Consider the following 12,981-nt stretch of genomic DNA (forward strand, 5'->3'; position numbering starts at 1 on the left):
GCTGTAAATAGCAGAAAAATCCTGGGCACGTCTGCTAATGCATCAGGAAAACATTAAAAAAATTAGACATATCAGAAACAACCTGGCCAAAACTTGGCACATTTAGCAGCAGTTATTTATTTCCCAAGGCCCATTCTCCTTTCTCTGTGAAAACCCTCCATATCTCTATGGAGCCTGCTTTGTTCTTCCAGCTTCTTCTTCCCCTGCAATGACGACACTGCCTTCACCCTAACGTGCCCTAAACCAACATGGGCACACAGCAGGGATCCCTGAGGAACAAGCACACACAAAATATTGTTAGCAACAAGCCACGGTGAGTGGTGCAGAGGGAAGGTGGTGTGTCACTCCTAAACCCCTGAACACCAGCAGGGCGACTTCACGTGACACCTTGCAGGGCTGTGGAGGCAGCAGCTGCCTCCTGTCCCCACTCCACACCACAGCTCATTACAGGGACACGTGTGCTTCATCTCCCAGTCTGGCAATGAAGCTCAGCCACGCGAGCTATTTACAGCAGCAGCCCAGAGCCAGGGATGGATCTGAGCCAGGTTTTTGATGTCTGGTGGGGTTTTTTTGACCCAGTGCTTTGAACTCCCTCTGCTACTGACGCCTCACATTCAGGTGTCCAGGCAGGACTCTGCTGGGAGGAACTCCCTGCCACATGCAGGTAGGCCAAAGCCAGGTGCTGGCACCATATCCATCTCTGGCAGGATCCAACCCCACTGTTTCTTAGTCCCTGCTGCACCACAGAGGCTGCTGGTACCACACTCATGGCCACAGCCACAGGTCCATGAGTTTGACTCAGGTGTCCTCAGCCTTGGGGACACCTGCCCAGAACTGCTCAGAAAAGTGTGTTTGAGTTTCCTGATCCAAATCATGAGGCCCCACCACTGTAAAAACTCGCAGTTTCATATTGGGCTGATTTTGCTGTTGGAGAAAGTAAGTTACTTTCTCTACATTACCGATTTCATCCAAAGGCAACAGTCTTCCTAACTCTTCTATTACCTGCTAAAGAAAATATTGTAACTGTAACATGTTTCGCATTTTCTCTCTTCCTGAAAGCTTGCCTTGCCTCATCAACCTTCATGAAGAGTGAAACTTTTCCTCAGCCCCTGTCCAGCCACCACCTGTCATCTGCATTTCTGACTGTTTTGAAAGTTGTTCAAGAATGGGTGATGAGAAGCCATGCACCTCACATGAGTGGCATCTCAACAAGAAAAGCATGCATTACATGTAAGAAGAATAGAGAGAAAGAATTAAGAGTGGATGTGAAAGAAGATGGAAATAGGATATAGCCCACTTTAAAGGGAATGCTGAGCAGCAGTAATGATACTTATCTTATGGCAAGTAATATTCCTTTGGGGGATTTCTTTCCCTGCTGCCTCACTTCTAATGAACAATAAGCCTGATGTTTATATGTGTATGAAGTACTTTGAAGACACACTAGACTCAGATTAAACCTGTCTTTAAAAGCACTCTTTACGTTTATGGTCCTCCAAGCTGCTGTAAGCCTGCAGGAAAAGTCCAAATCTTCTAATGGTTTGATACAATCAGTCTTAAGTTAATTAGTCCATTCTTTAAATATTGATAAACAGTAATGAAACACCAACAGCTAGAGCTGGAGAAGGAGGGTATAGCACTGTTTCAGGGTAGATTCCCTGGCTTTGAGGAGATAGGGAGGATGAAAGAACTCAGGGAAGCTTCAGACGTGCAAGGGCCAGTGTCACCCAGGGCGCAGCAGCCCAGGCACTATCCTGACCTGCCCTGCTCTGTCAGCGCCATCACCCCGGCACCGCGGCTGTGGCGAGGGCAGCCAGGAGACAGGGCCCTGCTCGATCAGCACGGGCCTTCCCCCCTCCTAACAGTTGCTCAGCGTGTCTTGGCAACAGCTAAAATTATTATATTACACATGACTTACAGATTTTTCTTTTTAAGTTCGACTAAAAATAAAACTGCCGAGCTCACATTTGCGCAGTCATCCTTGGTTAACTTTAGCTCTCTGTAGCCTTGTGCCCCAGGCAGTCGGCTTGGGTAGGTAAGTCAGCAGATCCTGGCCCAGGCAGCTGCCCAGGGGGGACATTCTCAGAATGGGGTGCTCATCCTGCTCCCCCTGCCACGGGGAGCTTATGCTGGGCTTGGACCATCCTCCAATCTCTTCTGGAACATGAGCTGCCAATCCAGAATTTAAATACGCTCCCACAGGGAAAAGCTGGGAGCAGAGGCAGAGGGCTGGCTTCTCTGCCTGCAACAGAGCAGAGAGCTTGTACATGGGACTGAATAGGGACAGGCTCTTTTGCTGTGATGGGTAAGCCAGGCTTACCCATCAAAACCAGTGGTTCCAAAAGTTTGACGCATCTGGGTTCAGCTTCTCTGTATTGAAATAGTACTATGAAGCTCTGTGAAATGGGGTGAAGTTTCATTATGCAGGAGCTGAAGCAAAGATTTTATTCTGCTAAATAGCATTGAACCACTGAGGTTTGGGTGGCCTCCAATGTTAAAGCTAACATCCTTCAAAAATACCAAGTACTAACTCTTTTGGGTTGTGCATTTTGGTTTTTTTGGTGTAAATTCTTCAGATGGCCGACTACATCTTTACTGGTAACAAAAGGACTGCCCAAAATCTCCTGGAGAACACAGGAGGAATGAATAAATTTAATGGAGACAAGGGATGAGGCAGCCATAGAGCAGTGAATACTGCCCCACTTTTTCAAGCCCAGGCACTTCACAGTGAGACTTTGAGCTCTTAACAGACACAGGACTGCATCTGCAAAAAATGGAAATATGTAGCATAAAACAGCCTACCTCTACTTCAAGATCTAAAAGTAAAACAGTAACTTTTCAGCATCATTCAAGCTCCAGCAAGAGTAAAGATAAGACAGGACTGATTTTGCTTGGGAAGCAATGAAAGGGAGACAACCCAAACAAGAGTGTCTCAAAGGTAAGAGGTACAAGACCTGGTTAAGCAGTTTTTTGCTGGCTGTCCTAGAAAGATGAATGCTTGCCTTCTGTGGTGTGCCGCAGGGTTTGTTATTTGCATACTTTTTTTAATTTTTTTTTTTTATTCAAGACATTTTTCTGACTCTGGAGCTTTCCTTAACTTTAGAGCTGTCAATCATGATTTGTAAATATGCAAATGAGCAGGAAACACCAGGTGATTTTTTGCTGCTGTGTGTGTCACAAGTGCGTGCGTGCGTGCAGGCATGTGTAATTATGGCTGGGAAGGTAAAAGGGACAAAGAGATCAGGGAGAGCAGCTGGACTTTGGTATCTCTGGCAGTGAGTACACATGGAACATTGCTAAACTGTCTGGACAGCCAGTGTCCGCTGGCAGTCTGCCCACACTCAAATTCCTGGAAAGGCTTAAGGCAGAAAAATAATCACTTGGAGGAGTCACCATCTGGGCTTGCTCTGGTCCCAGAGGGATTGCTCACTGGAGCTCGAGATGTGCATTTTCATGCAAAACTCCGGGATCTCTTTGCAAGGCACTTTAAATCTCACTGTGTTTCCCAAAACAATGGTTTTCTACTTATTTAATCGAATAAATTTAAAACACAGGGGAGGATACTGGGTTATAGCTTCAGATGCTGACCTCCTTTATTAATCCGGAGTTCACTGCAGTGAAGGTAAAACCAGCAATGCAAGCATCCAAACACAGCGACACGCTGTGTCCCACCAGCCAGGACTGAGCCTTGGGGTGCAGAGAAATTGGGGCCAGAACCACAGAACACAGCAGCACCTGGCTATGCAAACGGTGGGACTTTCACTGCCTTGAGAAATCAAGCACTTTCTCTGTCCCATGGTGCAGCTAACATGCTTTTTTGGGTCTCTAAACCTCCTTCAAAAATCTGTTCCCTGAATCCTCCTCTGGTGCCCGACCTTTCTGCAGTTGCCAGCAAGCTCACACCATCATGTGCCAGCAGCAGGAAGGACTGGTGCAAGAGGCAAACACCCAAGGCGGGGGGGGCAGTCGTCAGCTTCCAACTTCAGGGGCATTCAATTAAGCCAGTCACTTATTGTCAAAAGGCTCCTTTGATCGCAAATCCTAAAAACACACAGAGTACTATGACCTTTCAACTTCCACTTTCCAGCTCCAGGTACGACCGGCAAACTCTCACATTTTTCCGTGAGATATATCTAGTGCACATTTACGCACTACAAAAACTGTGTCTCTCCTCCACCAGAGGCTGTTGCCCTGCCCGGCACGCAGCTGTTAACGCGACATTGGCGGAGCGGAGCCCCACACGCGGCTGTTTATGCCCGGGTGTTACCGGGCAGATGCAGCGGCGCAGCGCGATGCTCCCGCCCCAAACCACCCGCCCGTCCTATCACGAGTGAGTGATTTCGGCAGCGCTGGAAAGGAGTGACGAGGGGAGGCACTTCGTCCCACCTCTCCCCTCCCCTCCAAGGAGGCTGGCATCTTGCAGGATCGGATTGGGAGAGACGAAAAGCCAGACACGCTGCAGAGGGCTCCGCAGCTGCATTGTGCCTCTCAGATCCGCACGCCAGCTTTCTCCCCGCCCCGCTCTACAGCCTGCCCGCTGCCAGCTACATATTCATGGTTGTAGCTGCTACAGATTCCATCAGCCCTGCCATGTGCAGCTCAGCGCAGGCCAACAATAGCTATAGGAGTTTATTGTCCAACCCGACCAATTTCACAGCTCCCTGGCAGAATTCCCGGGAGAGCCAACTGCAGAGATCCATTAATAAGGAACATGAAAACCTCTAATAAAATTTGAAATTCTCCTCCCAAAATGAAAGGATTCTTGATCAACACTGCATCCACAAGACAGACTGTGCAGTGCAGTGTTACTTCTTATTATACTTCTGGGAATCTGCCACAGCAAATTGCTACAGGTTTCAGCACAGTGAGCAGCGGTTCTGCACGTCCTTCCTCTCCCCTGGCACATCAGACACACTCCACACAAAACAAAAAGCAAGTGATATCAGCAAACCTCAGGGAGCACATCACAAGATGTGAGATGCCCAAAGACTCAACATTCCCATGAATTTAATGGAGGTATGTAGGTACCAGAGTTGAGAGAGGAAGGTTTAGGAGGAAAAAACAATGTAAGACATATTCTCAAAAGGACGGACAGATGATGGAGTTCCTGGACAGCCATTCACAAGCACAGGTGATAAAACTGATTATTAGAAAGCTACTCCACTGGTTAACTGTCTTTTCCAACTGTTTTTCCTACTTGCCCTGAATTCTGAGGATGAGAGATGTGCATGTCCTAAGTAGGGCACTTGCCTCCTGAGCTACTATGGTTAGACTGTGCTTAGTTATAACACATTGTTATTATGCCTGATAGGTGCTGGTGAACTGCACAGGAACATGATGCTAAAATTATCTTTGGTTTTAGTTAAGCTAACTGCTGAATGAAGAGTTAGAATTAACTTTCAGAAGTTTGCAGGTTTCTGCCATCAGATCATCTGGGTGCCATCCCTTCATTTTGCAGCAGGAGAGATGCCCTTATTTTCAGCATCTGCAGAAGTCACTCCATGCTCTGGGTGTGCAGCAGACCTTCCTGTCCTTTCTGTGCACATACACAGCAGTGCAGCTACACATAAGCCTTGCAGGACTGTGAGTACTGTGGGTGATTTAAATGGATTCACAGCTGCCGACATCCTTAGTTTATACAGAAAAAAGCTTTCAGCAAAGGTGATCCCTCCTCTTCCAGCATGCTCTGCAGAGAGGTGGTACCAGAGCACGCAGTACAAGATGCCAGGGAGGCTGGAAGCAAGGAAGGATTTCCTCCAGGAGCCACAAGCTCTCCCCATGTCAGGGCTGACACTGGAGGGCTGTGTTGGCCACCCTGCCACCCTCCCAGCCCACCCCACAGCAGCACCCTCGCTCCCTGGCACAGAAACCCTCCCCCTTGCTATGCCAAACCTAGGCTCTCAGATGTCAGGAGTCAGGCCCAGCTTCTTGCTTCTGAAGCACACAATACTAGTTCACAAGTAAAATATTTATTAAAATTATAAAGGTGAAGGATATTATTATTATTATTATTATTATTATTATTATTATTATTATTATTACTTCTTTTAACTTGCCCCTCTGCTGTGTGAGACTTTCTTTCAGGCTTAAGGTCTCTAGCTTTTCCCTGCAGCCCACAAGATCAGAAACTTGTTAGTTTGGCTAAAAGTGAAATTTCCCTTCTCATCATTTGACACCAGGAAACAGAATTTTGTGAAATAGCACCAGATATCCACAGATAAAAATGTATGAGCCGACAGTGCTGATTACAGTGAAGTTTTTCTGGGGGTGAAATGCTGGATTCCCCAGTGTTCTGCCTCTGTGGGGGAAAGGAAAGGGTGTAACTGCTAAGTGAGGGTCTGAGCCTGGAGCAAAGCCATTTGAGTGTGCACAGCTTGATGCGCAGCTTTGTCTCTCAGCTGCACAACATAAAGTGCACCTCAGCTGACCCTACGAGAGGCAGCTCCATCTGCAGCCACAAAGGAAGGTTCTGGGGCTGCTCAGGCCTGGGGTCTCAGTTCAGGCTGACTGCCAGCTGCATAGTCCCACATGGCTGGAGCTCACTCCAGCAGCTTGATGATTTACCACCATGCCACCCTGAAGCCTTTGCAGCCTGACAGAGGCCTGCCAAAGCCCTCCAAAGCCCTGCTCCCCAAGTCAGCTGTGCCAGGACATGAGGACCACCAACCCAAGATGCTCAGGAAGTCAGCATTCCACAGCACACATACCCAGAGTCTGTGGTGGCAGCATGGAAGCCATGGAGCCAACTCACATAAATTAAAGTGCTCTTTCAACCCCACCAACATCAGGACGGAAAGGGGGATCCCACCTTTGCAACTCCACAAGTGGCCAGCGCAGCATCCAATCTTTTATCTCCTGCCTTGCAGTGACTGCTGCCAGAGCAGGGCATCTGACAGTGCTCAGTGACACCCTCTACTCTCACACCCATCCCCTAGAGGTGCTTCTGCAGCTTAAATGAGTGAATAGAGTTCATTTATAAACAAAGCTAATACAGAAATTACTTTGTTGATGTTTTTCATTTATCTAAAATGTGCCTACAATGTGGCTACAATGGGAGCTGCCTACACAATTTTCCATTGAAAATTTCACATGAGTGACTCTAAACGTAGCAACACCCACTCGCCACTCATTTTAACTTGTGACAGAAACTGTCATGCCTGTATGAACACATTTGTACTGCAGATATGTCACACAGGTCTCCTTCCATGTGTCTGAAAATGCTCACTAACATTCTTTCCATCTTCTGCAAAACAAATTAAGAGAGACGCCCGGCTTCGCTGCCAGGAGACTTGAATAAGACCCCCACGAAAAATTACAGAACCCGGGGGCGTTTCACCCCTTTGAAGATCCAGCCAGGAACACCAGCAAGCAGCAGCCAACTCAGAGCAGCCATTTTACAGATAAGCACAGGCACTCACGGGGAGGAGTGTGCCTTTAAGCCTGGCTGATAAGGGGACAGTGTGAGAGCATGGCTTTAGGGGAAGATTTGGAAAGGTCATCTGCATGCTCAGTGCTTTTCCTTGGAAGTCTTCCCTGCAGACTGCTTCTCTGGTAGATTCTACGTGCCAGCAAATTAGACTATAATTAGTCCTTCTGTAAAGTGTGAAACATGAACTGATGTTAAATTCCCCTTGAAATGGATTCCAACACCTTGCCTTCGCTCCGACTTCATTCAGCAAAGTTTGAACTTGAAGCCATTTTGCACCAGCCCTTGCTCACTGCCTTAGTGCACTCTTGGTGCCCTCCCAAATCAGGATGACTGACCATCACTACTGAACAAACAGAAAAGGCAGCAGCTCGTGCTGGTCTCAAGGCACACAGCACATATCCCAGTAGTGCAGAGAATGAGTTAAACATCCCCCTCAGACACTCTTTTTTCCTCTAACTCTTTGATTTTTTTCTTCTTCACTCCAGTCAGCTACATTTAGGTATGGCCTGCAGCACCTCCCACTCATCTTGCACAGACCCTCACACTGACCATCTCAGCACTGACATCTCAGGCAGTGTCATAGGGGTCAGTGCATGCAGGAATACACACGAGCAAGAAAGCCAGATCAACTCTCCTGCATCTTCTCCCTCTCTGAAACGCCTCCCCAGGCCTTGCAGCCCACAAAACCAAGTGACTAGTTACTCTCCCTGACTCAGTGAGTAGGGAGCCTCCCTCCTGCTTAATAGGGAGCAAGCAGATAAAATGGGCACAGAACCCAAATCCATCACCAGTGTCACTTGACTGAGGCCAGCATGGCAAGGCTGAGATCACCCCAACTGTTCTGATTAGGCAATACAGAAAACAATCAAAAGAAAATGAAATAATGCAGGATTATACAAACATAGCAGGTTCCACAGTCACAAGTTTCAGCTGTAATTAAAAAACCCACCCGTTCCAACTAAGAATGCAAATCATCATCGTTGCTCTCAAGCAGGGAACATTGACAAATGAAGGCGGTGTGCTAACAGGCAGTGCCAGTACTCTTAATTTAAGTATGTGAGAAACAAAGGTATATACCATCCAGGGCTGGCAGAAAGAACTTGCCTTAAACAACAATCAAAAGAACTCTGAGGACTTTAAAATTGGGGTTTTTTAAACAAAAAAATAGATACAAGAAAACCTTTTGCTCTATTTTTCCCAGACAGGTGAAGAAAGAACAAGAAAACAAAAAAATCATACAGCTCCCATCAAGGTTGTTTATATACAAGTTTTGAACTCAGGAACTAAAAATATTCCTGGGTTGAACCTGTGGGTCCAGTGAATCACAGCTGGGAAACCTGAATGGATCTTTTGTAAGAGTCACTGAGCCACGAGCATGCTTTCTCACCGCTGCGATCACTGCTGTGAAAGCGCCTTACCCATGTGCCCCTGGAAATCCACGGCGCAAGACAAGTGACTCCCGGCACCAGTGAAATGGACAAGAGGATGACTAGCTACCTGCAGCTGGGTTCAATCCCAGAGCCGAGTAATTATTGCAGCCCTCTCCTGTGGCTCATATGGAGCGCAGCATGGAGCTATAAAGCGTTATGCAAGTCTAATGTGCTGCCAGATCTCTTCGAGCAGGCAGCAGCCAAGTTGCTCCCTCCCACCATTGGCTCAGCTTCATTAACTTAATCAGGTATTCATTCATTCATTCACTCACTCATTCAAAAAAAAAATTACTCTAAAGCTGGCAAATAGCCAGTGCCAGGCATGCATGGAGCATGCTCACATCAGCCACTGGGGCTGGAAGAAGAAGGATAATCTAACATTCCTCAGGCTCTGAACAGGGCTTTAGCTTTGCACACAGCTCAGGCACAAACACATCTTTGCCACGGCCTCCCCAAGAGCACAGAGGGCTTGGGAGCTGTGCTGAGGTCAGACGCTGGCGCTGGAGACTGCAGAATCGAGAGCAGCCCTGTAAGTCAGTGCAGCCAGCAGGAAGCTGAGTAGAGAACTTCCCCAGAGCAATGACTAATTAAGCAATTTGGTTATTTAGGGGGGAAAAAAAGGAATTGTGGCAGGATCGACACAACTCATTTTGCTGCAAGGCTGCTCCCTCCCCACCCTTTCTTCTGCACTTACCACATACGTTGCACAGCTTAGTCCAGACAGAAGGGACTAAAGCAGAACAGAAATAGGGTTTAAAAAAAAAAAAACCAAAACAGAAAAAAGAAGGGAAGCGTCACTCAGCTAATGTTAAAAGCAATTGGTAATGGAAGTCTGTTTGATCCCCATATTTATAAATGTAAGACTTCCTACAGGCATGCAGCATTCAAGCATTGAATACAGCCCCCTTCCTTGCACTTATTTTTCTTACTCTTTGCATGTAAGTCTGCAAAGAATGTTGTTACTTCCCTCTAGCTGTCACCAGAATGACTTTCACTGCATTTTTTTTCCCAGCACACTACAAGAAAGCTGCTTCATAACTATTGCAAAAAGCAGGCTTTGAGAGTCAGCTCTGACTTTACTGTGAAGAGCTTCACGCAAGGAGCCAGGCTGGACACTAAGGAAAGGGGAAAGGTGTTACATTTCCCTCAGTGGAAGCTGAGCAACAGCATGGAAGCAGTGAGCATCTCTCCCCCCTTACCTCATTCTGCCCTGTGTGAAAAAAATATCAGATGGCAGATTACTCTGAGCAAGTCCATAAAAGTAACTTGGAAATATAAAGCACTTTGGACTTTTTCAAAATAGTGTTTATGGTTATATAATGAAAACAATATATCCTGGTGTAAATCTTCAGCCACAGACCTGGCTGACATGGCTCAAGAGTATCTACACTCCCCACCTGCCCCCAGTGATGCAAATCAGATATTATAACCCTCCATGCTCTCTTATCATGGAGAGCACAAATATTTTCTGTAGGAACTTCAAGTGCCTCTTCTGTAGATGGCCTAAAAGTCACTATTTCTCTTTAGATAAAAAAAAACCAAAACCAAATCTGAAACCTTCTGTGGCCACAAAACATGATACAAATGGCAAATTCGACAAAGACTTTCAAGAAGGGTTATTAATGTAAGGCCAACACTTAGCTAAAGGTCTGTAGTTCAGATGCACTTAGCAAAAGCATTTAAAAGACCCCAAACCAGAACCTGTTACTCTGATCCTGACTCCACTCCTGACCATAGCACAGGAGCCCATGGTTAACTCGAGGATCCTTTCCTGAAGCTCTCTGTAGGTGGGTGGTGCTGAAGAGCACCCAAGTAACTAGCAGACAAGCAAACACACAGCTTCTGAGGAGAAAGCTGTTGACACGTCCAAGGGCTACAAGTGAGATTTACACATTGCAGCTCATCAGCAAGTGAGCAGTGAGGTATGGCTGAACATCACTTCTCTGCTACATGATAGCACCATGGATTTGCTGACTGTAAGAGAAAAACTCCTCAGCATGCTTTTACTGCACTAATAGAATTAAAAAGGAGAAAGAGATGCAAAGGTGTCTGAAGGCAAGCTGCTTCTTAGTCCTTGGCCTCCTGCACTCCAGAGTGTGTAGGACACCAGTCAAGCAGTCTCGAAGTACTCCACACTGAAGTCAGCCTCCTTCACTGGAAGTTCAGTCTTGGCTAAGGGCCTGTCAATTATCTAAGCTCTTAAGCACTGTGGCTCTTTCATTACCTTTGCCCCCATCTCTCATCCTTCTCCAAATGGAGTCCAAAGCTTGGAGGCTCCTTCTTTTCACTTCACCTCCCTTCTCTAGCAGCCCTGACACAATTTAAGACACATTTAAGACACAGTACAAACTTCCTCCTCTGCCCAGGTATAACTTTCCCTGACCTGCTTGAACAGCTGCTCAAGCCTTCTTCACTGCAGTCACCTCCTTTCCTGGCATCAGGGCATCAAATCCCCGGAAATTCCTCCTCCTGAGCTTCTCTTCCATGCATCATGCTCCATACATGGGAGCACCCAGCAAGGTGTGATTTCTGACACCAGAAGTAGCTACCCAGTTTTAAAGCAGGCTATCAGAAGAAGGTCAGGAACATAAAGGAGCAGGAGAAGAAAACTAGCCTGGGAACGCTGAGAATTTTATCCCAAATGATCCAAACTTTGCAGAAGTTGTAGTTTGGTCTAGATAGATAAAAGGGATGTGGTTGGAGCAATTCAGGTTCTTTATATGAATAATTTCACTGCTCCCTCTGAAAGAATCATTAGAAGAGTGTAAGGTTTCATGATTCACGATAGGAGAATGAGAAGGCAATATTTCAGCACTGTGAAATGAGGCTTGCGTGTCTAACCACACTACCAGCTCAGAGTTCACTTCTCACAAGTGTCAAGTATATTTTCCATTCTGTACTTCTGCAAGCCCTAGTTCTGTCTGTTGTCATCACTCATGGGGATTTACCTAATCCCTGAAACGGCAGAAAAACATCATCTTTTTTGCTGGAGAAACAGAATCATGTCTCAAGCACACTGAAAAATTCAAATTGTCTGTATCATTTATTGTAGCTCGATTCATCCACCCTGTTGACAGTATAAATACAAATGATGCCCTTAACAAAATGCTGAACTGCAGTCCAATGTATTAGTGGTATTTCTTAGATATTTCCACTCACTTTTGCTGTTTCTCTGCTCACATTCTTCACACTTCAGCATACTCAAGCAGCTGCCTGTTTATACAAAGCCTGAAAGAGAAATGTTGATTCCCTTCTTCATCAAAGCTGGTGACTTTAGCTCTATCCACTGGTCTGAACTAGAAAGTGGGGCAAAGGCAATCAAAAGTTAGCGGTTCATTTGAAGTCTATTATCTTGCAACTCAGCTACAGAGAGAGACTCCACAGCTTTCTAAGCACAGAAATTCATCCTTCTAAAGTTTTATTTTAAACACTAGTGAGCTGCTATGTTGACCTTTAAAATTCATGATATCACATCATACATGGCTGGTACAACTTGCTGTGCAGCTCCGTTCATACACAAGTAAATGACAGTGCAGTTCCAGATTTTTTTTGGCACTCCTTGGACTCATGCCAGCAAATCCAGCTCAGAACTGTGTGTCCTCTGCTGACAGAGCTCTCCTACCAACTACAGCCTTTTGCACAGGGCCCAGCAAACATGTGTTAGCCCTTTTGTGGCAACAGACTTGTTCCCCCGAGGTTTGCCAAGGAGCTTCAATGGGTCTCACCCACAGGGCTCTGAAGTACCACTCCTGGCTGGGGCTAAGGCAAGACCTGGTACGAAAGCTTCTTCTCTATCCAAGGATACCTTGCTAATGACCAGATTTCAGTTTCCACATCAGTTAAGGACCTCTCAGAAGCACTCCAACTAAATTAGGGGAAGGATTCAACCTGGGATCTGAGTGCTCAAAACCTTTGTGAATTCTTCTTCAAGCCAGAATTTAAGTGCTGCTCTCCCAGAGAAGAAAATAGTTAAAACAGGCTCAGATCCTCCCATTGCAAAACAGAACCCAATGGGGAAACTTTCCTGGGAGAGGACAGCTCCTGGGGGAGTCCCTTGCCTCATCTCACCAAGACACCCACTCCAGCCAGGACAAACAAGGAATGCTGACATTACAGTCAGGCAGG

The 12,981-nt window shown here is 46.4% G+C and overlaps 1 protein-coding gene across 12 annotated transcripts in view; it reads right to left on the reverse strand.

The window, feature by feature from the left end:
• Positions 1-12,981, reverse strand: part of ATXN1 (ataxin 1) — a 334,709-nt gene that overhangs the window by 11,031 nt on the left and 310,697 nt on the right. The gene's annotated exons all lie outside the window — the stretch shown is intronic.

Source organism: Zonotrichia leucophrys, chromosome 2 (assembly GCF_028769735.1).
Source record: "Zonotrichia leucophrys gambelii isolate GWCS_2022_RI chromosome 2, RI_Zleu_2.0, whole genome shotgun sequence".
NCBI lineage: Eukaryota > Metazoa > Chordata > Aves > Passeriformes > Passerellidae > Zonotrichia > Zonotrichia leucophrys.